Source organism: Aedes aegypti, chromosome 2 (genome assembly GCF_002204515.2).
Source record: "Aedes aegypti strain LVP_AGWG chromosome 2, AaegL5.0 Primary Assembly, whole genome shotgun sequence".
NCBI lineage: Eukaryota > Metazoa > Arthropoda > Insecta > Diptera > Culicidae > Aedes > Aedes aegypti.
In genome coordinates this window covers 283274914-283298379 of record NC_035108.1, presented here as the reverse complement: position 1 = coordinate 283298379, position 23466 = coordinate 283274914, and the positions used below count along the sequence as shown (strand labels likewise).

General features: G+C 38.9%; 1 protein-coding gene across 1 annotated transcript in view; it reads left to right on the top strand.

Annotated features, from left to right (window-relative positions):
- Positions 1-23466, top strand: part of LOC5564329 (neurotrimin) — a 350656-nt gene that overhangs the window by 77994 nt on the left and 249196 nt on the right. The window lies entirely within an intron of this gene.

The window sequence follows — 23466 nt, the reverse complement described above, 5'->3', positions numbered from 1 at the left end:
ATCCACTACTAGATAGAAAATCAAACTCTGTAGCTATTAAGTATGATTGCAAATTTGATGGACTTTTTTTTGCTCAAATCAATGATTTTTAAGCACAATAAGAATCTTTGTTACCGGAAAATGTTTGTGTATAAAGATTAAATAAACTTTACATTAATTCTGTTGAGAGATTTGTTTCAAATGAACTGTCTCTTTCATTCATGACAGTTTTGAATTTATGTAAACTACGCCTGCCCATTTTTTTTCGAACCGCGGGCCAAATCATAGAAACTATTTTATACGGCTTGTCAAATTTTGTTAAAGTACGAGCAATTCCAATGTTTCCATAAAACCGTGAAGTCAGTCAAAGGAAACCTTTTACCTTTTTCTTTTAATGATTTAAAAAGATTATTGTTTCCAAGCATCTCCTGCTTCTGTGGTGAACTTGCCCATGATTGCTTTGGATTTTGCGCGAATGATTTTATCATGGAACTTTTCAGATCACTGTCGGATACTAGAGAGACTTCAACCTGGTATTATCTGGTCATCTTGCTCGGTTCAATTGAAACCCAACTTTGGATTCTCAGAATCTGTCCCAAGATTTGTTTTAGAATCCTGTTCTGAAAAATCGAGGACGCTGTTCAAGCATTTATAAGATTCGAGCACAACATTTTAAAAGAAATTTAATTGAGATCTCCCCAGGAGAGCCTCAGATTTGATTATGCCTGGCTAGGATTCTGTGAAATCATGCCAAAGATTAAATTATAAAGCTTTTTAACATTATGTGAGAATCTTTTCAAGTTTTCCGTGAATATCCTGTCCAGAATTTTGTGCGAATCCTTTCAAGGTTTTTTGTAAAACCTTCCTAATCTTTATATGATTCAGTGAGATTGTGTTCGACAGATTTAGCCGATTTGTTCAAGCTTGATTATAATATGTTTCGGATCATTCATTTAATCAGGTAAATTTTGAATATTAGAGATATATAATGTAATGAATCGTTAAACTGAAATATTAGCTCAAAATTAAATTGAATGTTTGAATGACTTGCTTTGATATACTCTAAGTTGGGGGAGCCCGCGGATCGTACGTTGAACAACCCTGATGTAAATTGTTTCTTAATCGATGACAAAATATCGATGATTTATAGCTTCGTAATGATATGGAATCATTTTAAAATACCCAAAGTTTAGAAAATCTTGAAATACTAACTTAATGTATTCTTAAATTCTTCATGATTTAGATTCTTTATTTCACCAAGTCCAATGAAACAGCCATTAGTTGAGCGTCCTTCACTTACATCTATTCCGGTCTCATGATTAAAGACCGTTGATTTTTCAATAGTTCATGCATTGTTCAGTAAATATGTGTTTCTCGTCCGTACATTCATAATTTATGACTGTAAAGATGTTTTCACGATTTTATGGCAGTTCAAACGGGAACAAGCCATCAACATTAAATACTATTCATTTCATGAAACTACTGTTAGTGATGTTTCGTTCAAACAGCTGTTGCTGTGCAGATTTGATGTCGTTAGCTTTATTTGAAATAATTTACAGTCCTTCAATTTGATGATAGCCATGCCGGATTAGTGTGTGAAGTCTTTGAAAGGTAGTATTCAATCTTGTGTTCAAATTTTGGGAAATTTCATCATTTTATTTGCTACCTGTTAAGAGGTTTAGAGAAATGAATCATTCGCTGCTGAAATACTGAGCAACAAATAATCCTAATTTTTTGCTTTTTTTGGCTGGGTTGATAATTCCCATTCATTTTGCACTTTAATTCAACGAATCCAAAATTTAAAATTGCATTGGTTTATAATTCTTCTAAAACTCTAGTTCAAACCTATTTGGAAAGGTGAACATGTTTCCTGTTTCTCCTTTGAATTATTTATATATCTGTATTTCATTCGCGTTCTATGTGATAGAGTAAAAAACGTCATCCAGGAAAAAATAAACCATTTTTTTTCCATGAAAGTGACATAGGGTATAACACTCTGATTAAAAGCCACTATTATCGGATCACAAATATTTTCAAAATACACCCGATTCTGTTCTTGCACGGATTTTTTTACACGGACGTGCAAAAAAATTTCCACACATTTTTTTTCGCCAAAACCTTATTTTTGCATGAAACGTCGAGAAATGGTGTTGCATTCCCCGTGCAAAACTAGAATCGGGTATAAGCATTGTAAGGCTATGTAAGTCATATACGATCTGTTACCACTAGTGAGAATGGACCATTAGGGCAATTCTAATTTTAAAAATGTTTGAGACCCCAGCTTTCTAGGTGGTGATTTAAAGATGGCCCCAAGACAATGTAGGTTTATATGGAAATTACTATGGAGAACTACACTTTTTTATATTAAACTTTGGGAGGGATTATTAGAGTATGTTTAAAACTACAAATGAACTTTAACACTTCACTTTTTGCAAAAAAAAAAAATAAAATACTAAAATCACTAAGGTGAGCAAATACCTTTAAACTCTAATATGTGTTGCTTATCTTGACAGATAGGCCTATTTCGTCTGCGACTTACAGACTTCTTCAGTGTCGAGTGCTCGACTTGAAGGGAACATCGCATGGATCTATTATTTATACTAGAAAAAATAACGTGAAAACTTTGGAATGCTATTCTCTACATCTAAAATTAGCAAAAGAATTCCAAGATAATTTTCAAATTTTCTTAACTAAAGTAAAAATAGCAGAATTTTGTAAATCAGAAAGAAAACGTAAATCTTTATCAGAAAAATTTAATAAATTAAAGTATCAAAATCCAAAGTTTTCACGTCCTTCTCAAAGACCTAACATACATAACATAGATGGAATAGTGGTTAATCGTTCATCTGAACAATTCACAGATGAACAATTGACCCTACTCAACAAAGGACTGACCTACGCTATACCAAAAAAACCTGACACGACACAAACAGTCATAGACATTGAAACAGCAATCAACAATAATAATTTACAGACATCACAAATACAGGAAATCAGAACACACACCGCCAACATCATCCGCAACACGAACACTACACCCCAAAACAAAGAACACAACATAATCAAACAACTCAACACAAAACCTATTTATTTCTATTTAAGAGCAGATAAAGGTAATTCTACTGTAATTTTTGATAAATCTAAATACGAAGAAATAATGCAGAACAAAATTAAACATGGACCTTACCGTATTCAAAGAACAGATCCTCTTCCAGGAATGATAAGACGTGTTGACAAAGCGTTAAAAGAAGCAAAACCGGTTTTGGGTAATGTTGTAAACTCTCTGAAAGAATCTAACCCTTCATTACCAAGAATTAAAGGACTTCCTAAAGTTCATAAACCTGGTAATGAAATGCGTGAGATTGTTTCAGCTATTGGATCACCTACCCACAAGATTGCAAAGTATTTAGTCCACAAATTCTAAAATTTTCCAAAACAGTTTCATAGTAAAACAGTTAAAAATTCCAAACATTTTACAAAAGTAATTGAAAATTTAAAAATAGCCGATGATGAAGTTTTGGTTTCTTTCGATGTCAAATCTTTATTCCCTAGCATTCCTGTTAAAGAGGCCATAAGCCTATTAGAAGATTGGCTACTTAGTCAATATGAAGGCACAGATTGGATAAAACAAGTACGTACATACATTAAATTAACTAAACTTTGCATGGAAGAAAACTATTTTTCCTTTAGAGATGAAACATATAAACAGTTAAATGGAGCCCCAATGGGAAACCCTCTTTCTCCATTTTTAAGCGAGATTTTTATGGCAAATTTAGAGAAACGATTAGAAGATAAAAACCAGCTCCCTGAAATCTGGTGGCGTTACGTTGATGATGTTTTCAGCATAGTTAAAAAACACATCTTACCCCAAACTTTAGAAACAATTAATAAGGCTCACAAAAACATTGAATTTACTTACGAAGTGGAACAGGATAACAAATTGCCTTTCTTGGACTTACTTATTGTAAAGGAACACTCATCACTTACATTTGAAATCTATAGAAAACCAACTAACACTCAACGCATTATTCCAAACACATCAAATCACTCCCACCAACACAAAATGTCTTCCTTCAATCACATGAATGCTAACAATCCCCCTCAGTGAAACTGGTAGAAGAAAGGAACTTAACTACATTTTTGAAACAGGACAATTAAACGGTTACACAAGACAAACAATACAACAACTCATCGACAAAAGAACACGAGAACAATACAAACGTTCACTTACTACTCTGACACAAGAACAAACAACACTCAAACATAAAGCCGTCAATTACAACGATGAAACAAAAAAGATACGCCCAATCCTACGAAAGTTTGGTTTCGAGTTAGTTTTTACCAGTAGAAACAACCAACTCCAAACTCTCCTAGGTTCAACAAAAGACCCAATTGACAGTTTATATAAATCAGGCGTTTACCAAATTACATGCGACCACTGCAATAAAATTTACATAGGACAAACAAAACGGACTCTCAATACACGTTTTAAAGAACACGTAGCAGAAGTTACTAAAGCACACAAAGACACAGAAAAAGGACATGTACACCATTTCAAATCAAAAGTTGCAGAACATATTTACAATGAACAACATTTCCTTAACACAAAAAATATCAAACTCTTACGACATATTTCAAATCCTTGGAAGCTTGACGTAGCGGAAAGCATAGAAATTTTCAAACAAAACCACAATAAATTACTAAACAAAGATCAAGGAAATGGGTACTCTTGGCTGTTTAGACTTATACCTAACCTTCACACACACAATACATAAACACATTGATTGACCACCTGCAAAACAAGCAGGAATTTGTAATTTTGACAATCCTTTCATTTGATTAGGTACACAATTAAAAAATGACCTCCTGTATACGACTACAGGTAGAATCTAGTTCTAACATACCCACACACTTTTTCTAGTATAAATAATAGATCCATGCGATGTTCTCTTCAAGTCGAGCACTCGACACTGAAGAAGTCTGTAAGTCGCAGACGAAATAGGCCTATCTGTCAAGATAAGCAACACATATTAGAGTTTAAAGGTATTTGCTCACCTTAGTGATTTTAGTATTTGTAGTTTTTAACTATGGAGAAATTTTGAGTAATGTTTCAAACACGCTAGTACTGTAATGTAAGTAGAAAGTTATCGTCCCATATTGAAAACTCATTCTTCAACCCTTAATGAAGGATGTTGCTGAAGAAACAAATCCATTTTGAGCTTATTTTGTTTGAGATTTTTTTACATGTTTACAGGGCTATAATCCTATATTAAGCTAAATAACAGCAAAAAAACTCATGAATATCTCTTCTGCTATCCGTCGGATTGATTTTTTCTCTTCAGCAAATTTCTTAATTATGGTTTGAAAAATTAGTTTTTACTATGGGATAATAAGTTTGTACTTACATTATAGTACTAGCGTGTTTGGAACATATCTCAAAATTTCACCATGGCAATTTCCATATAAACCTACATTGTCTTTAAATCTAGTGGTGAAAGCTGAAAATCTTATAGAACACTTTTTTTTGGTGAGGATAATAAGAAACATATGGAAGATTGGATTCTCGAACATTTTTAAAATTTGAACCGCCCTAATGGACCATGGCCCCCCTCAACTCTCATGGCTATTTACGCTTATATAATGAAGGGACCGAAGAAATCATCGACATAGGAAGAGATATCGGGATATAGAACATCGAGATGTGGAGAGTCGCCATTGGATTTGAAAATATTCTTGGACAAAAACCCATAAATGTATCATTAGCTACTACTACTATACTTATCAACAAATGGATAGATACTGTGATCAATTGAACGCATTACTTTATTTTCCTAAAGCAATTCTCAAATAAACTTTGAAAAACTTGTGTAATCTCAGTTTCCTTCCAAATAGGCTCAATTTTTTGGATGGCATACACTTAGAATCCGTCTAAGAATTGATATGAGCGCAGTAAAGCAAAAAAGATTTGTTGGACAACCCTGAGTCTAACATTCAAGTGAAGACACTCCCCCAACCCTCACGTTTTTTTAACTGAAACAAACTGCTAAAAGATTTCATCATTTTCGTCCCTACAAACATACTTATTCTTACACTCGTCTCTCAGAGCTCGGCAAAACTTAGTGACAGAAACTAAAGACATTTGCCAAAGTTTGGAATTGTATTTTTTCTGACAGTAATTAGTTTGATGATCACAATGCCCTCGCATCCATATTTTGCCATCATATCGCTCCCTAGCTATTCTTATGGCTGCAGCGAAAGATGGAACGAAGCCTTCTTTTCCTATCGTTGTCTTCCATCTTTCGAGGCGGTAGAGCAAGGGGAAGATGCTCGATATTAACGAAAATCATCAGAACATCCTCACAACTGCTGCTGTCCGCTCGCCTCTTCCCCCCTAAAACGCCAACCAATCGACGAGATGACGAACAACTTTGGGCGGTTTTGCGTCACAAACTTTCCATTAGCGCATATACTGCAGTAATTTATAAATGAAATTATGTAACATTATTTCCCCCTGTTAGTCTGTTGGTTTGCGTCGACGTTGGCGAATGTTTTCCGGGAGGAGGTAATTTGCTAGGAAATGACTATGGAAGTGACTATTGTCGTGCTTATTTTTGAGCAATCTCGCTTTATGATGAGGTCGCTCAAAAGAACGCCCATGCTGAGGCATTTTCTCCACCCAATATAGCCTCTCGAGAATAACATAGCAATACTGATGCAACATACATAGCTGCAACAAGGATTAGAAAAATGCAAGATAATGTATATTAGGGTGGTTCATACTATACAAAAAAAAATCCTTATCCTTATCCTCCCATATCTTCCTTCCTTGAAATCTTTGTTACGTACGTATTTGAAGATTTTCCAATCAAAAGAGTAGAAACTGCAACTTCATAAAAGCTTAAGTTATAAGGTTTTGTGATATATTTTAATTTTTTATTCTTTCTTTATTAACGAGATGTTTAGCCTTATGCCAGTACATTTCGGGACTAACGACTCTACTTGCCCTCCGAAGGGAGTCGTCACTTTTACATTTTCGCGACTATCTCGGGGATGAGATTCGAACCCATGTCCTCGGCGTGAGAGGCGTGTGTTCTAACTACTACACCAGGTTCGTGTTCTTATACAGTTTTACAAAGGTTGGAAGAATTTTTTTTTTCAAATTTTCTTTTAAACATTGAATGTTTTTCAAATATGCACCAACATGGCTGAAAATTCGACAAAACTATATTTTAATCATAAAGGTGATGAGGAAGATGTGGGTGATGGGATTCTTAAGTTTTTTTTTAAAATATTTGAACCGCCCTGTACTGTACCTGCACAAGTATGTGCTATCAACAAGACGCTCTTGCATTCTGCATCTTTGGTTTACAGTGCACGCTGTATACCTATTCAGTGGATTCAATGCAACGCAAGGCATGGAATGCGGACAAATGAAAAGGATATAAAGAGGATGTTGCACAAGCACATAGCGTAGCATAGAGAGGGGATCGAACGATGAAACGGGTGGCAAGAACAGATGTTTACTAAAATGTAATTACGCTACTGTGTGGCTGGTCTAGTCTGATCTTTTATGTATGATGATGACGTCTGCGATACAGTACACAGATTTAATTGCTATGGCCAAATGTTAAATTTAAAGAACCATCACTGGTGGTGATTTGTGGGATTAAATTGAGCATTCTGATATTGAATCGAGAGTCCATTCTTGTAAACAACACAATATCCTCAAATTCTGTTTTAATTATAATTACCGAAAGATCCATCAGTTTTTCGAACAGTGTGCAGTTTCTTTACTTACTAGACAGGAACATTCGAATGAGCATCAATTTAAACATTTTGAAAGACCAAGAATAAATAGGCCCGGTCTCAGCGAAAATTACTACTGTGTCGTTCGCGATTCGGTCGATGCATCTGCCCTAGGCTTGTTATTTCTCTCTGTTTGGCTTATCTGTCTATACTAGGCAGGAAAACCAGTTTACACTGAAATCAATTTTATCTCACTGTCTTTTGTATCTCTATCATCAATTGATAATATAAAATTGTTCCAATATGCTTGAACATGTATTAAGAAAGGGTTTCATCATCTTTCACTTAAATGCACAGACTTAAACATGGACACGGGCTCCGTAATTGAAACCATTCCCCAATTCTATTACCGCACTCACACATGAGAAACTGTCGAGACCGCCTTTGAAATCGAACAGCTCCATAGGACAAACGGATAGCGCTTTGCGCCACGAGTCTTTCCGCTCAAGATGCGATTCATCAAGTGTCACGTACCGATACAAGAGCAGAGGTTTGTTTACGTTCCGCTCGTTTCATCACTTCCATTTGCCACCGACGACTCAGTAGCAACACTCATAGCAGAGCATAAAAGTGCATAGTAGGTTTCTATGCTGCTGTATCACTCGTCGTCGTCGTCTTTTCTTCACTCATTCTAAACCACGTCTCGTCCAAACGACGCGGGCGTCGTCATGTCTTCGACATGGGATTTCGCTAAGTCTGATGGGACAGAAGTGCTCCATATTGCGCTGTCAGCCGGCTGGACAATATGTACGTAAAATGATTCTAGACTAACATGTGAAAATGGCGGAACAATCTCTGCAATTCAAAGATTCTCCCTTTCACCACAGGCAAATTTCCAGCAATCTAATAATTTTAAACTACCACAAACTTGTTTTAATAAGCATTTTTCATAAATATCTATGAGATATTACAATGCTCAACTTCCTTAGACGTCTGTTTAGTGGTTTGGCGATTTCAATCGATTATTTGACTTCTCTATTTATGATTTTCATGAGCTGTCCGGAATTGGAATCACAGTGTCCGGAAATCAAGCCAAAAGTAAGGAAGCATCCGGAATAAGAATCATGGGAAGTCCACACATTTCCATTTATTTAAAATTATTCATGTTGCGGAATCAAAATCTTTACCCACCATTCGAAAGCTAAGGGTTTTCAAGAATCGATAACGTGGAGAAATTATACAAACTGATCTATTTTATATGCTTTTTGATGAGTAGCACTTCACTGAAGCCTTAAGTGTCCGGAATATGAATCGAAACGGTACGTTTTTGTTTCATAGATTACTGGTTTGAGTTGAGTTGAGGTTGAGTGGCACGGTAAATGGCTGGGTATGGCGCACGCTATGTCTGAACCAGACGATTATAAAAATCGAATGTACATCGGGTTTTTTCTCGCTAGATATCAGTATTTGGTCTATATTTTCATAATCGGAAGGTTTTAAAATATTCTATCGGTGAAATTTTTTCCATACAATTTGTATGGGCTGAAATGCGTCGAAAACGTGATTTTCATGGGATTTAGTATGAAAAATGGCTTAAAAGTGGAAAAAATCAAAATTTCACCGATGGAATATTTTAAAACTTCCCGATTATGAAAATTTAACACAACTACTAAACTCAAGCGAGAAAAAATCCGATGTACATTCGATTTTTATTATCGTCTGGTTCAGACATAGCGTGTGGCGTACCATTAGTACCTCGCGTACCTACAGGAATAAAATAGACCCCATAGTGTGGTCCTTAGCCTCTTGCCAAGCAACTCCCTATCCCTACCTCCTCGTGGTACTGGCCGGGGTACGAGTAACCTTGGGGAAGATCGGGTAACCAACCCCCGGTGGGAACTTTGATCGTATGCTGACAGGGAAGGGGGGGTTTGCTTTTGCTCTTGCTTCTGTAAACCTTGAGCGTCTGTACTCCATGTTAGGAGCGGCTCACAAAAGCGTCTGTTCGCCATGTCAGGGGCTGCTGATCATCGTCCGAGTGTCAGAGAAGGACTCTAAGCTAAACTGCGCACTATGACCCTCCGAACATTTAGGGGGAATGGTCATCCGGAAATCTAGGGGATTGGTGTCAGGCCCTTGCCAACCGTAAAAACACATCAGCACAGGAACGTCAAAAAGAGAATACGGACCGGAACAATCGGTAAAGACCACAGCGACGAATATGGACTAGCAATTGGAAACTCAGTACGTGGAACTGTAAATTTCTCAACTTCATCGGGAGCACACGCATACTCTCCGATGTACTGAAGATCCGCGGTTTCGACATCGTAGCGCTGCAGGAGGTGTGCTGGACAAGTCTACCCAGACGGAGCCCTTCGTTTTCGCGGGTAGCCCCAAAAGTGCGGAAGCGAATGCTTACAACAAGCAATCGTAGAAGCGTGCGAGGCAACCGTCAGGGGAGGAGCTACCCGGCGGCGCTCGCAAGGCCAGGCCAATATAAACCCCGAAAGTCAGCATAAGTGCCGGAAAATCGGACCCCAGCCAGGTGTCCCGGAAAGCCGAGAAGGGTGGGCCCGAAAAGGCTGGCCCCTCACGGATTGATGGGAACAGGGGGTTGCGACCATTGAGAGGTCCTCAATCACCACAGGTTAAGGCGGATCAGGGGAGGGGACGCCCCCTGGGCAACCGTAGAGCGAAAGAAGAGGAAAAAGAAGCATGAAATGCAGGAGCGCAGGGATACCAGGCCAAAGAAAGGTAGGAGGGTAGGTGCCAAGCGCGAAAAGGGTGATGCGATCATCATTAAGACGGAAGAGTCCAAGTATTCGGAAGTTTTGAAGGCGATGCGCAGCGACGCGAAGCTCGCAGATCTAGGAGTCGACGTACGCAGTGTCAGAAGCACTCATACAGGTAAAATGATCCTCGAGCTTAAGCGCGACAAGGAGCGCAAGGGCGCCGCCTACAAAAGTTTGGCGGAAGAGGTCCTTGGCGAGGGTATCGAGGTGAGAGCTCTAACGCAGGCAGTGACCCTGAAGGTGATGAACCTTGACGAGATCACCGACGCAGAAGAGCTCGTCACGGCACTGCGGCAACAGTGCGAGATACAGATGCCCACCGCTGCCGTTCGGCTACGGAAAGGTCTGGCAGGAACTCAGGTGGCCTTAGTACAGCTACCTGTGGCGGATGCAAATAAGTCCGCTAAGGTAGGTCTAGATCAAGGTGGGTTGGTCAGTATGCTCATTGACCATACACGAGCAACCGGTGATCTGCTTTAGGAACCAGGACACAAGTCCTGGGGCTGTAGAGGCCCTAATAGGACCAAGTTGTGTAGGCGATTTGGTGAGGAAGGTCATAAGGCACTAGGCTGCAAGAACCATAACATTGACTCTGATCACTATCTAGTGATGGTGAAACTGCGCCAAAAACTATCCGTCATCAACGATGTACGGTATCGACGCCCGTCTCGGTATAACCTAGCGCGACTGGCTCATCCGAACGTCGCTGCCACATACGCACAGCATCTCGAGGTAGCATTGCCGGAAGAGGGCGAGCTTGACGAAGCCCCTCTTGAGGACTGCTGGAGCAACATAAAAGCAGCCATCAACAATGCAGCCGAGAGCATCGTCGGGTACGTGGAAAAGAGGACATGTAACGATTGGTTCGACAAAAAATGCAGGCAGGTTTTGGAGGAGAAGGATGCAGCGCGGGCTGCAATGCTGCAGCAAGAAACGCGACAAAACGTGGAGCGATATAAAAGAAAACGAAAGCAGCAAACTCGCCTATATCGAGACAAAAAGCGCCGCCTGGAAGAAGCGGAATGTGAAGAAATGGAATAGCTGCATCGTTCACAAGAAACGCGAAAGTTCTACGAGGAAGCATCTTGACGGACGGACGTGAGGTGATTGAAAGGTGGAAGCAGCACTACGATGAACACTTGAATGGCACGAAGAGTACAGGCGCAGAGGATCACGACAGCGGAGGAAGTGACTACGTCAGCACGGCGGATGAAGGAAACCAAACTGCCCCCACGTTGAGGGAAGTTAAGGATGCCATCAACCAGCTCAAGAATAACAAGGCCGCTGGTAAGGATGGTATTGAATCTGAACTCATCAAAATGGGCCCGGAGAGGTTGGCCGCCTGTCTGCACCGGCTGATTGTCAGAACCTGGGAAACAGATCAGCTGCCGGAAGAGTGGAAGCAAGGTGCCCCATCTACAAGAAGGGCGACAAACTGGAATGTGAAAACTATCGTGCCTTCACTATTCTGAATGCCGCCTACAAAGTGCTATCCCAGATATCCCAGATCCCCACCAATAGCAAATGAGTTTGTGGGAAGTTATCAAGCAGGTTTCATCAACGGCGGCTCGATGACGGACCAAATCTTCACTGTACGGCAAATACTCCAGAAATGCCGCGAATACCAAGTCCCAACGCATCACCTGTTCATAGATTTTAAAGCGGTTTATGATAGCATCGACCACGAAGAGCTATGGAAAATCATGGACGAGTACAGCTTTCCTGGGAAGCTCACAAGACTTATAAGAGCGACGATGGATGGTGTGCAGAATAGCGTGAATATTTCCGGCGAACATTCCAGTTCGTTCGAATCCCGCCGGGGACTTCGACAAGGTGATGGACTTTCATGCCTGTTGTTCAACATCGCACTAGAAGGTGTCATGCGGAGAGCCGGGTTCAATATCCGAGGTACGATTTTCACAAGATCCAGCCAATTTGTTTGCTTCGCGGATGATATGGATATTGTCGGCAGAACATTTGGGACGGTGGCAGACCTGTACACCCGGCTTAAACGTGAAGCGACAAAAGTCGGCCTGGTGGTAAATGCGTCAAAAACAAAGTACATGCTGATAGACGGAACCGAGCGCGACAGAGCCCACCTGGGAAGCAGTGTTACGATAGACGGGGATACTTTTGAGGTGGTTGATGAGTTCGTCTACCTCGGATCCTTGTTAACGGCTGATAACAACGTTAGTCGTGAAATACGGAGACGCATCATCAGTGGAAGTCGCGCCTACTATGGGCTCCAGAAGAAGCTGCAGTCGATAAAGATTCACCCTCGCACCAAATGTACCATGTACAAAACGCTTACAAGACCGGTGGTCCTCTATGGACATGAAGCATGGATCATGCTGAAAGAGGACCTGCATGTACTTGGAGTGTTCGAACGAAGGGTGCTTAAGACGATCTTTGGCGGAGTGCAGGAGAACGGTGTGTGGCGGCGGAGAATGAACCACGAGCTCGCTAGGCTCTACGGCGAACCCTGTATCCAGAAGGTTGCGAAAGCCGGAAGGGTGCGCTGGGCAGGGCATGTTGCAAGGCTACCGGACAACAATCCTGCAAAGATGTTATTCGCATTGAATCCGGTTGGCATAAGAAGGCGGGGAGAACAGCGAGCGAGGTGGCTTGATCAGGTGCAACAAGATCTGGAGAACGTTGGGCAAAATCGAAGTTGGAGAGACACAGCCATGAACCGGGTAAATTGGCGTAACATCGTTAACGAGGTTTTATCAAATTAATTAATGTAACACCATCTAAATAAATAAATAAAAAAATAACCTCCGAGCGATCACCATTCTAAATGCGGCCCATAAAGTATTATCCCAGATCATCTTCCGTCGTCTGTCACCTGTAGTAAACTAGTTCGTGGGAAGTTATCAAGCCGGCATCGTTGACGGCCGATCGACAACGGACCAGATCCTCCAGAAATGTCGTGAATACCAGGTCTCAACGCATCACCTTTCCATCGATTTCAAGGTGGCATACGATAGTTTTTACCGCGTAGAGCAATGGAATATCATGGACGAGAACAGCTTTCCCGGGAAGCTCACGAGACTGATAAGAGCGACGATGGAAAGTGTGCAAAATTATGTGAAGGTTTCAGGCGAACACTCCAGTTCGTTTGGATCTCGCCGGGGACTGGCGACTTTTCGTGCCTGTTGTTCAATATTGCGCTATAAAGTATTATGTGGAGAGCCGGGCTTAACAGCCGGGGTACGATTTTTACGAGATCCAGTCAATTTGTTTGCTTCGCGAATGATATGGGCATTGTCGGCCGAACATTTGAAAAGATGGTAGACCTGTACACCCGCCTGAAAAGCGAGGCAGCAAAGGTTGGACTGGTGGTGAATGCGGCCAAAACAAAGTACATGTTAGCTGGTGGGGCCGAGCGCGACAGGGCTCGCCTAGGTAGCAGTGTTACGATAGACGGGGATACGTTCGAGGTGGTCGACGAGTTCGTCTACCTTAGATCCTTGCTGACGGCTGACAAAAACGTTAGCCGTGAAATTCGGAGGCGCATCATCATTGGAAGTCGGGCCTACTATGGCCTCCACAAATAGCTGTGGTCATAAAAGATTCACACCCGCACCAAATGTACCATGCACGAAACGCTCATAAGGCCGATAGTCCTCTACAGGCATGACACGTGGACGATGCTCGAGGAGGACTTGCAAGTTCTGGGAGTCTTCGAGCGTTGGGTGCTTAGGACGATCTTTGGTGGTGTGCAGGAAAACGGTGTGTGGCGGCGAAGGATGAACCACGAGCTCGCCCAACTCTACGGTGAACTCTGTATCCAGAAGGTGGTCAAAGCTGGAAGAATACGATGGGCAGGGCATGTTGCAAGAATGCCGGACGGCAACCCTGCGAATATGGTGGTCGAGTCGGATGCGGTAGGTACAAGAGGGCGTGGAGCGCAGCGAACTAGGTGGGCGGATCAAGTGCGCATCGATTTGGCGAGCGTGGGGCAGAACCGAGAATGGAGAAATGCCTTGAGGAAATTGTTTACACTAAAATACTTCAAGGAATATCGAAGCGTGGCTTTAACAATTATGTAGAATATCAAAATTTCTTATTATTTTAAAACTTACTTGATAAGTTTTCTTGGAAAAATGTAGGTTAGAGTTTAAGCATTAAGTTCATTTATGGGAAAAATTGTTGCTAATCAAAGAAAGAATTTATAGCTGGAACTATGGTTGATTTTGTTGGACTTTTTCATACCAGGTTATATTCCGGCTATCCAAAAAAAAGATGCCAGGTTTAATTTACTTGGATATATCTGTTATGAATCAAGTCTTAATTTTTGCTAGAAATCTAATAAATTCCTTTAGTCATTTAACCTATTTTTTTTCAAACATTTTTGTCGAACACTATACGTTATTTTTAATACTGCTTTGCTAAAACGTGCTAATAGTAGTTTACGGAACAAGTTGCAGAATGTGGAGTTTTACAGAACTAGTCGAAAATTTATCCTACTAGGCTTGCCGAGTAGGATAATTACGACGAGTGCTGAAAAAATCGAGTTCTGCAATGAGTTACGTACAACTTTTTTTGCAATTTCGTAGAAGACCATTTGAGGGTATCAGAAATTATGTCGGAATACATTCATTATCATTCTGCAATGTCTGAAAAATTGTTGTGTAATTATTCATTATGCAACTCAAACAACGTAATGAAAAAGCGTTGCGTAATGAATCATTCAAGATTCATTACACTGGTTTCAGTTACGAAATGTACTTCAGTGCAGGAAAGTAGGCCGTTTCATGACTGATTGGCATGGTGAAAAACAGCCTATTACGATGAGAAATTGCAAAAAAACATTTAATACAACATTGTTAGCATTATTCAGACAATACGAACTTTTGTTACCGTAAAAGTAAAAAAGTTAAATGAAGTGCATTTAAATACTTTATATGCAATCAGAATAAAAAGTGCCCTCGTGAAATTCTTTTTCAATAAGCATGAATTGATTTTCATTCGATTTTTATCACCTTCGATGAAATGCAAACATATGTTTTGATCAAATACATGCTTTTATCATGCTTGCCCATTGTTTAAGATCCCGGCTCACAGTGACAGTTTGTGAGATTTTCTCACTTTTGTTGTACGATTCAGAATATTTTTCTTCACTTCAGAATCATTCAATCGTTTTTCAATTTTTATATTTATTATCATCTAAAATTTTGAAGGGGGTCTGAATGACTCTGTATACTGCTCTTAATATCTCTAAATCGCTTAGTGACTCCGTTTATGATTCTGAATATAAAATTTAAAACAATCGTTGAAAAATTAACCAAACTTCCCTTCTTTCTAATGCAATAAACTTCCATATTATATTCAACACCGCATATCTCAGTCGTTTACTCATTCTTGGATGCTGCACGTTAGGAGGTTCCGTATGCAACTCTTCAAAGTTTCCCATTCAAACGGAATTATCCTCCTTTGCGGCTGCCATCGAGCGAGATAGCTTGCCAGCCAAAGAAAAATTATCTTCTTAATTAAATTGTTTTCCAGCCACCCGCCACACCGCCATCCGCATGGAGCCGTACGATACACCGTAATGACGGGAGTAGAATAATAATTCGTATCCATTTCAGGCATCAGTTCGAACTCGACACTGTAATGAAGGGGAAACTAGAAACAACAACACAACCCAGTTATTATTTATTGTTTTTTTCTTCGTCTCATTGGCGGCAATTTCCAAAACGTAAACATTCGACCGTATGTAACTCATCTAGCGTTTTATGTGGCCCATCCTCCACATGTTGCGAACCGTCAAATTTTCGGCAGACGCTTATAGGGCAAACACTGGTGATCAGATTTCCTAGACTGTCTAGTACCGTAAAACGGGGCAACTTCGATAGTGCAGGCCACAGAACATACTAGTGGGGTTCTTCATGTCAGAGCTAATTTTATTGAAATTGAGAACATTTGAGGCTTTATATTCGAATATTAAGAAATGATGAGATATTAGCAAATTAGAAAATTTTACAAACAATCTGTTCTAGGATATTTTGCTAATTATTTGATAAAGTGTTCAAAGAGTTCGACATAGTTATAGTACATCATGAACTCAGAAAAAAATCAAAGTGAAATGGATATTTCACAAATAAACGTTATTTTTGTAATAGAAATCACACATTTCTTAAAAGCGGTAAACACCTAGAATTGAGCCCAACACTTCTCTACGATTTGAGAGTGTTTCAACGCTCAACGGGTGCAAACTGAAATCACAACTCTTCGTTCGAGTCGATTATGTTACAAGCCAAGCCACCCAAATTGCCTTTCTCGGCTGACTGACTGGTCCAACGTTCGGGGTTTGTAGGATGGCCATATCGTAAAAGTGTAAACATGATATTCAAGGGAAAGAAAAATACAAAACCCGTACTCCGATGAGGAGGTGCCCGTTGACTGATATTTGTTTGCTTTCGTAAGTGTCTACCTCCGTGTTACAATTCAAAACCGATGAGATGTGATGCGATACAGATTGAGGATATGTCATAAAAATTGTGTTTTTATTGTTCATATAAACATCCTTTGTATGCTGGTTGATTATTGATCTCTCATATAGAATAACAACGCTGATAATATGATTCTACCCCATTACCCCGAATCCCATTACCCCGAATGCCATTAACCCGAACGCCATTACCCCGAATTCCAAAATCCCGAATGATCCATCACCCCGAATGACATTACCCCGAATGACATTACCCCGAATTCCAATATCATGGGGAAATGTCATCAATATCATCATGTGAAGATAATTGTAAATTCGGGGTGATGGAATTCGGGGTAATGGTACATTGGAGGTAATGGAATTCGGGGTGGTGGCATTCTGGGAAATGGCATTCGGGGTAATGGGGTAGAATCGGACGGTTGTTCTAAGGCGTACTTATTAATTTTTAATTAATATCTGTAGTACTCCATTGCTTCCATGATATGATGATGATGATGATGATGATTATTTAGCCACCATCAGCGCAAGGATTACCTATGGCTGCAGAATCATACCGGGATGGTATGATCTACCTGATGGTTTGTTGTAGCAGGGCTAGTTAATATCTTTGAAGACCTTTGGAAGACAACACTAAGGCTGTTTTCTCATGACAAAAGGCTGGCGACCCCACGCACTTTCATCCAGTCAACAGTTCAATTAACTCCCTTAGGCTACCCCTCCCCAATACCCAATATATAGTAATATATCATATATAGTGTTATTAAAGTCTCTTACCTTAAAATTATAGAAATAAAGAAATTAAAAATTATACTCAGCTTAATCCAAATAAACTCAAAAACAACGTCCGGGGAAGTATTTCAAACTTGTAGCTTCGTGATTCCAACGTTTTGTCACCGGAAAAAGCTGTCCTTTCGAAATTTGTCATTTCGGTCTTGACGTCCCATGTTCTACCAGATCAGCTTCGCCAACCTTCGCTCTAGCCGTCTTCATCTGCCTGAGCAAATCGTTGAACGCCAGCAGATGCGGTCTCATCGGTTCTCCTCCCGTCGGATTCAGTTCGATGAGCTGAGCTGCTTCTGAATCAGGTGTCGCATTACGATCGTATTAGTTGCAAACATCGCTTTGGGGGCTGTTCACATATCCTTTGACGGCGACTTCTTCCGGATGGCTTCCGAACATTCGTTGGCCACAAAACATACGTTGGATGCTTTTGCTTTGCACCATTGACAATGCATTGCCATCCGAAAGCTTTAGTGTTTGAAATACGTTCCTCCGGTGAACTGCGCCATTCGTGGTACGCAAAATCCTTTATTATAATGGGCTTCAAGTTCGAAGTACGTTCATATTCTTGAAGGTTTGGAATACTTAGTTGCCAGCCGAATGAAAATAGTACGCAAAAACGAGGAAAATCGTGACAGCTGGTTCGAAACACGTCCACTCGCGCACGCGGCTTGCTGCGATCGATGTACATAACTCTTGTTATTGACAAAAATCTCTTCAGTAGTTACGTTATTTTATGTTGTACAACTATAGTGAGAAAACCTCGCTTGTCTTATGCAGTATCAGCGTGGCGGTTCTGACTTCGGTGAATCGCGCGACAACAGAAAACTTAATCGTCCGGCTGTCGAACGACTGATTACTGTTAGAACTTGCTTCTTGTTGCATGCGATAAGCGAAATTTTTCGACATCTCTGTTGCAAAATATACCGTGGTACAAAAAACCATAAATATCCTGGAAGTTTGATTTTCTTAAATTCTTTTTTCTAAATAATCCAAATGATGCTGTTTCAGCATAGAGCAGCATATTCACTGCATTCTGATTTCTCATGTTTTCCGAGGATACCCTGTTCGAGGTGTCCGATGATGATGATATCTCTTATGAGAATTCACTAAAGAAATCCATACATTAATTTCAACTGTTATACTGAAAAAAAAAATAATTGAAAAAATAGACTAAATTAATAAAGGAATTTTTCAGACAATACATAGCGGGAATTATTGTCAAAAAATAAGGCCTAATTTTCAAAAAATTCGGTTTCGCCAAGTTTTCTTCAGATGAATGACAGAAATTTGACCTGGTGTGAAAAAGTGTAACAAAATCGACCATTGTGTATTATTCCAGCAATAAATTATCTCTTTGATTTTGATTTTTTAAAGTATTTTTGCATTAATAAATCTATTGCATAAATTTTATTTTTCCAAGAGAACTTATGATTTCATAATTTGATAAATTACCAACAGACATTTAGCAATTTTTTTCAAAAAAACTTTTCAATATTATAGAATTTAAGTTTAATCAAATTCTTCAAGGAATACTTAAGGGTGGCTTCAGAACTTTTGCAAACCCTTTTGAAAATTTGTCAAATAATAATGTGGTACTTGTTCATACTTTCAAATGTTACTTAATCATTCAAAAGTTCAGTTTTCCCTCACAATTCCTCCAAAATATCGATGATATCATTGTCAAATCATAGATGTTTCGCTGAAAGTTCTATTAGAAGTTTCTCTGTGATTTTTTAAAAATATTTTTTCGCAAACATTGTATTACGAATTCTTCCGCGAAGTTCATCAAAATTCCTTACGAAAAAAAAAATCCAAAATACTTTACAAATTGCGTCAAAAATTCTTCCATATAACTTGCCTTCGATTCTTCAGAGCAAATTTGTTGAAACCCCCCAAGAAAGCTTTTGCTCACGAAATAAGCATAGCAGTTAGTGAATCTGTAGAGAAACATGTAGCAAAATAACTGGGAAGGGGGAAAAGATTTATTAAAATGCTCTTAAAGAAATTTTTATCGAACCACTTCTTTAGAAATAGTTTTACCTATTATTGGCAAAACATATATTCTTGGTTTGAATTTTTGTACGATACGAGGGTGGAATTTCTAAAGACTTTCGCTACTCCATTGCTTCCATGATATCTCCACAAACATAAGACATACCCACGTCGCTTACCTCACTCAACTTCTGAAAAAGTAACTGCTTAGTTAATAAAAAGAAACAGGAAAATGTCATATAAAATCTTAAAATAGCAAATGCATCTTTTTCGTCTCCAAAAAGTAAAGGTAAACACACTCTCTGTACGTTGAGGTTCATTACTACCCGTCGGAACCGAGGGAGCATATCAGATGGAAATGGAATGAAAACCTCAACCATGAAGCTGCTTCGTCACTTTGCTCACTGGACGCCTGCTCCGGATGGTCTCAAGGGGAGAACAGAGTAAGTTCGCATCTGTGTAGGTATCTTCCTGAGTGAAAAGTCCCAAGTGTCGTCTGCTCTACCGCGTGAAAGGTTTCGTTTCCCGAGCAGCAACGAATAACTCGAACTAATATTGAACAAAATTCGCTTTTTGATGAAAAACTATAATGTATTACTGAGGTATTGCAGCACCTTATCCGATTATCATTTCATTTTTTGTAGAATATGCATGAGATATTAGTTTTAGTATTTCACCCTTTTCAACAACTTGTATTATTGCAAATTATCTGGTATGGAATACCTTAATTTGATATTCTGCAGCAATGCTCTACGACTCGGGTTATGCTGCGATGTGTGCTGAGGATGCGACCACTCAGTTCATTGCTGCCTACTAACAGACTTCCCTGAAATTGATTATGTTTTGACAATCGTGATCGTCTCGATAATTGTTCGGGCAATGTCTCTTGAAACGGAGCGGAAGTTAATGTGGGCACTAATGGCCCTATAACTCATTCAGTTAACAATGGAGATGTTTTATTAACAATCTGGCTTGAGTCATTTATGACATTCGAGTGGGGGATAATGCATCTGCATTTGGTTAGCAAAGTTCGATTTTTAAAGCATTAGAAATAGAAATAGGGTTAACCAAAAACAACGTGGTTATATTTTCAGTCGCATTTTTCTCCATACACCTTTTTATTCAGACATCATATTCGTTACACCCACCTATTTTCCTCAAAGGTACTTCATGTTTCACGGACGACCCCCATTCATTAATTAGACAGAAGGTATATCATTATCAAGCTGATTGATCTATACTTTGGGATTTGGGGCAAGTATGCCACTTCTTCTTTCTACACAACGAGAGAATGTTTTGTCTTTTTGAGTTTAGTTGTATGTTCCCTTGTTAAGTTTGAATACAATTTACAAAATATTATGGAAATTGATCAATTTTTCCACATGTTTTTATTAATTTCAGTGAATACCCAAATTTCAGTGATTTTTTTTTATAATTTTAACTGTTTTTATATTGCGCTGTATAAGGTAAATTATGAATACGTTTTTCTAATGTTCAAATATAAAAATATTTAATGTTTCACATGAAACTCTAATTTGTTGAAATCTGTACTTTCTGGGGCATGTATGCCACCTGTTTGGTAATAAAAATGCGTTGGAGTAAAACTTGAAAAAAAAAATATGAATTTGAGCAACAGAACGATAATAGTGAACCAGGATGAGTGCAGAGATTTTTACCTTGGAGTAGGGAATTATCTGTCTTTAATGATCAAAAATCCATTTTTTAAATATATTAGGGTAAATCGCCAAATGTTGAACGGTTAAGATAGACGTTTTTTTTGTTATTTGATTTTCATGGAAATTTTGATAGAAAGGTTGCTAAAAAGCATTCAACACCGTAGACGATTGTTTAACCTTATTTCTGTAACATTTTTAGCACGGTAATGTCCATTTTTAATTGAAAAAATATATATTTAAAAAGATAGTTCTATACCCAATTGTTGAACACATACATAGCCCATCTTATCCTAATGTTGAACGATTGTCGCTAAATGTTGACCGTTTTACTCCCGCATTCATTCAACTTGCAAGTTCGCGCTCCTCGTCGGTTGTGAGGCCAGGGTTAGGTCCGCGAAGCACTTCCCCTGACTACTCTGGGCTGAAACGGAAGTGATTCGTCCCCTACGACACTCCATAGACTTTAGCGGCTTCTAAAGTCAATGGCTTCCTAATGTACATTATTTTCGACATTACAGCATCAATCGCGAGATTGAGGTTATACTCCGGATAAATCGGCTGCCGATGCGCAATTTCAATCATGGTGTAAACAAACTAACGGTGATGGCATTGATGCCATAGTGAAGATAGTGAAATTCGAAAAAAAAGAATCAGAATGGCTATGGGAATGGGATGCAATTAATTATACTTTTCTGAATTGCCTTTTTCACCATTGCAACATACACCATTAGGGGAAGGGGTGGTAAAATGAACACCTTAAGGAAATCATCTTGTTTCTGATAGAAAAACGAGGAATTTGTGTAGTTCTATCGCAGAACATTAAAAATAGGGATGTAATCTATAGCAGCGACATGTATTCAGACTAAAATAGCTAAATTTTCCCATTTTTTCATCGCTATCAAAAAGCGATGCAAATGTTCATTTTACCTGCACTATGTGGGTAAAATGAACATCAGTTGGTGGTAAAATGAATACCACGCAAAAAACGTGAGCAAAACAAATATTTCTGAAAATTTTCATTGCCCCACCGAAAATACATCCATTAATGATTGTAACCCATTCAAAAAGAATTATAAAGGCATCAGATTTGACATCATATCATAACAATATTCACCTCACTGAAAAACCTGAAGCCTTCCGAGCTTAAAGTTACGTCAGTTCTAATTTTCAAACGTTGTTTTCTAAAATCTTAGTTTTTGTTGATATTTTCACTTCAATTGACCTCCGTATCAACTCGAACACTCAGATTTATGCTTTAGATCGTCCGTGCGTGATAAAAATTCATCGAAATTGGTTTTTTCTCGGTAAAAGGAACGGTGTTCATTTTACCACCCCTGTTCATTTTACCACCACTTCCCCTATAGGATTTTTATAATAATTATTCAACAGATATTTAAAGCAAAAAACAATACTATATTGTGTAATGCAATATTCCATTTCAATATAGGTGTTGGGCACGAAAATAAAAAATCTGGCAATACTGTTGATGAAACCAAGCCTTTCATGTTATGCTAGTGTTCAACAAATGGAAAATGTACGTGAAACGAAAGTGCAATTGCAAATGATTTTATGTAATTAATAGATACGAGTAAATTGTACGGATGTTTAGAAAATAACTAAAGTGGACTTTTACTGATATCGTGAATAGGTGCTTAACCCAATATACGTAGTATGTTTTACCACACAGCTTATTTCATAGCAGCCCCAGCTTAAGTTATTTTTTAAGAGAATTGAAGTTTTCGTTCCACCTACCGATAGAAATTTTCAATAAATATTTCGTTTCAGAAATTGATGTGCTAATTAATTTTATTGTGTCCAATAGTACAGCTAACTTACAAAATAATCTGTATAATTTATTGAAACTATTTGAAAATGGTTCAATTTCCTGTTTTAACATGGTTTGTACAGATCGTTCAACATTTGGGTAGCGTTCAACAATTAGCGAATTACCCTATATTCACAAGTTTTCTAATGTATTGAGCCCTTTTTGTCAACGAAATTCTTATGCACCTGAATCGCCGGTGCATCTCATGCCCAATAT